This window comes from Choloepus didactylus, chromosome 5 (assembly GCF_015220235.1).
Source record: "Choloepus didactylus isolate mChoDid1 chromosome 5, mChoDid1.pri, whole genome shotgun sequence".
NCBI lineage: Eukaryota > Metazoa > Chordata > Mammalia > Pilosa > Megalonychidae > Choloepus > Choloepus didactylus.
Genome location: NC_051311.1, coordinates 130,748,883 through 130,751,495, shown reverse-complemented (window position 1 = coordinate 130,751,495; position 2,613 = coordinate 130,748,883).

Below are 2,613 nucleotides of genomic sequence, written 5' to 3'. Positions count from 1 at the left end.
TTTCTGTCTCTAAGAGCTCGCATATTCTCCCGTATTTTCTTTGTAGGTTCCATGGAGCTTAAATTTAACATCCTAAATCTATGACAATCTTGTTTGCTCAGATACCAATTAAGCTTCAATGGTCTACACAAACTATGTGCCTAAACATCCTAAATCTATAACAATCTTGTTTGCTTAGATACCAACTAAACTTCAATGATCTACCCAAACTATGTTCCTCTACCCTCTGTTCCCCCACCTTTATGTAATTCTTGCCACAAATTATATGTTCATACATTATACGCCCCAAAGCACTGATTTATCATTACATTTTATGCATTTGCCTTTTAGATGCTATAAGAAGTAAAAAGTGGAGTTGCAAACCAAAAATACAATACTGGCATTTGTATTTACATGTCATTACTCTTACTAGAGATCCTTATTTCTTCATGAGGCTTTGATCTACTGTGTTGTGTCCTTTTCTTTCAACCTACAGAACTCTCTTTAGTATCTCTTGTAGGGCCAGTCTAGTGGTAATGAACTTCCTCAGCTTTTGTTTATTTGGAAATGTCTTAATCTCTCCCTCACTTTTTGCCAGGTATAGAATTCTTGGTTGACATTTTTTTTTGCTTTCAGCACATTCAGTGTATTATCCCATTGCCGTCTTGCCTCCACGGTGTCCAATGAGAAATGGGCATTTAATCTTATTGAGGCTCCCTTGTATTGCTTTTCTCTTGCAGCTTTAAGAATGATCTCTTTATCTTTGGCATTTGACAGTTTGATTAAAATGTTTTACAGTGTAGGTCTAAATGGTTTATCCTGTTTGGATTTTGTTGTGTGTCTTAGATGTGTATATTCATGTCTTTTGTTAAATTTGGGAAGTCTTCAGCCATTATTTCTTTGACTATCCTCTCTGCCCCTGTCTCTCTCTCTTTTCCTTCTGGGACTCCCAGAATGTATAAACTTATATGTTTGATGGTATCCCACAGGTTTTTCATTCTGCTCCCTGACTGGATGATTTCAATTGCCTATGTTCAAATTCACTGATTCTTCTGCCAGATTCAATCTGCCATTGAACCCCTCAAAAGAATTTTTAAGTTCTGTTCCTGTGGACTTCAACTGTTTGGTTCCTTTTCATAATTTCCATCTCTCTATTGACAGTCTCTTTGTGTTCATCCATGGTTTCTTGACTCCCTTTAGTTCTTTGTTCATGTTTTCCTTTAGATGAGTATATTTAGGATCATTTTTTTTTTAAAGTTTTTGTCTAGGATGTCCCAGGTTTGGTCCTCCTTATTGATGATTTCTAATGCTTTAATTTTCTCCTTTGCCTGGGCCATGTCCTCCTGTTTCTTTGTATGTTTTATAATCTTTTGTTGAAACCTGGATATTTTGCTATTTTAATGTGTTATCACTGGAATGTAGACTCTGAGGCATCTGTTCCTTCAGCTTGATCCAGGTAGGGTTATGACAGAGCTTTTCTTGAATGCCAGGAGCTAACACAAAAAAAAGGATTAAAGAAAACACCTTTCCTGTCTTTGTAGATTGACCTGTGCCTGTGCTCTCCTTCAGAGCTTATCCATGCAATGAATTTAGAGAAGAGCTCCAGTCCAAAGAGCAGGGGATGCCTGATCAGTTCTGCTCATGTGTCTTTTCTGAGGCATGCACATGTGGCCCTAGAAATTCCCCCTTCACTGAGCCAGTGAGAAGTGGGTGAGGGGCCAGTCAGGGTACCATGAGGCTGCTGCTTGTTGGTAGACTTTTTCTTAATTCGGCACTCACCCTGTTACTACAGTCCTTTAACTGTTTTCTGAAGCTTTGAGAAAGATGTTTCTCCCAGTTCCTGTTGGTTGTTCAAATCATCTCTGGTGGGATGGAGCACTGAAGTGTCTCACTCCATCTTCTCACTTTTATTTTAAAAAGAACTTCATGGAACACTTTTTGGTGGAGAAGGTGTGGTCAGATCTATTTAGCCTCTTTTACACACATGAAATTGTGCTAAATGGTGGGAAATACAAAAAACAAAATTGTATAAATATTTATTAACTAACTTGTCTATAAGAAGTTGACCAAGATTTGGACCTTTCTCTCAAGAAGCCTCATTCTATGTGGGAGACAGATAAATAAATAATTAATCAGGATATAAGGCAAAATTAAATTTGGTAAAAAAGGTACAACTCAAGTATTAAAAGAGAATGTAGATGTTATCAGTCATAAGCTGGAAGAAGATGCACAGCAGAGATATATTTTTCAACCTGGGCTTTATTAGTGGATTAAGTTTTTGAAAGTAAAGAGGGTGAGGATGAGTACTGAAAGAACACAAACCCTTGAAAGTGTACAAAGGCATGGAAATGGGGGGATGTGATCAGTTTAGGGAACAGTAAACAGTTGTTGGTGTCTGGAATATAAAATCAATGAAGAGCTAATGTTAAAAAGATTGTTATAGACAGATCATGAAATGTCCCAAAAGTCTTTTGAATTTTTCCTTAAACAATGGGAGATCTTTTAGCAGGGGAATATGGTCACTAAATCTGTGATTTAATTATGTGGCTTAGGAGACAATGAGAGGTGAGCATTGGAAAGGCAGTAAGTTGAAGTCAAGAAGCCATTTTAAAAGACTACTACAATTGTACCTAT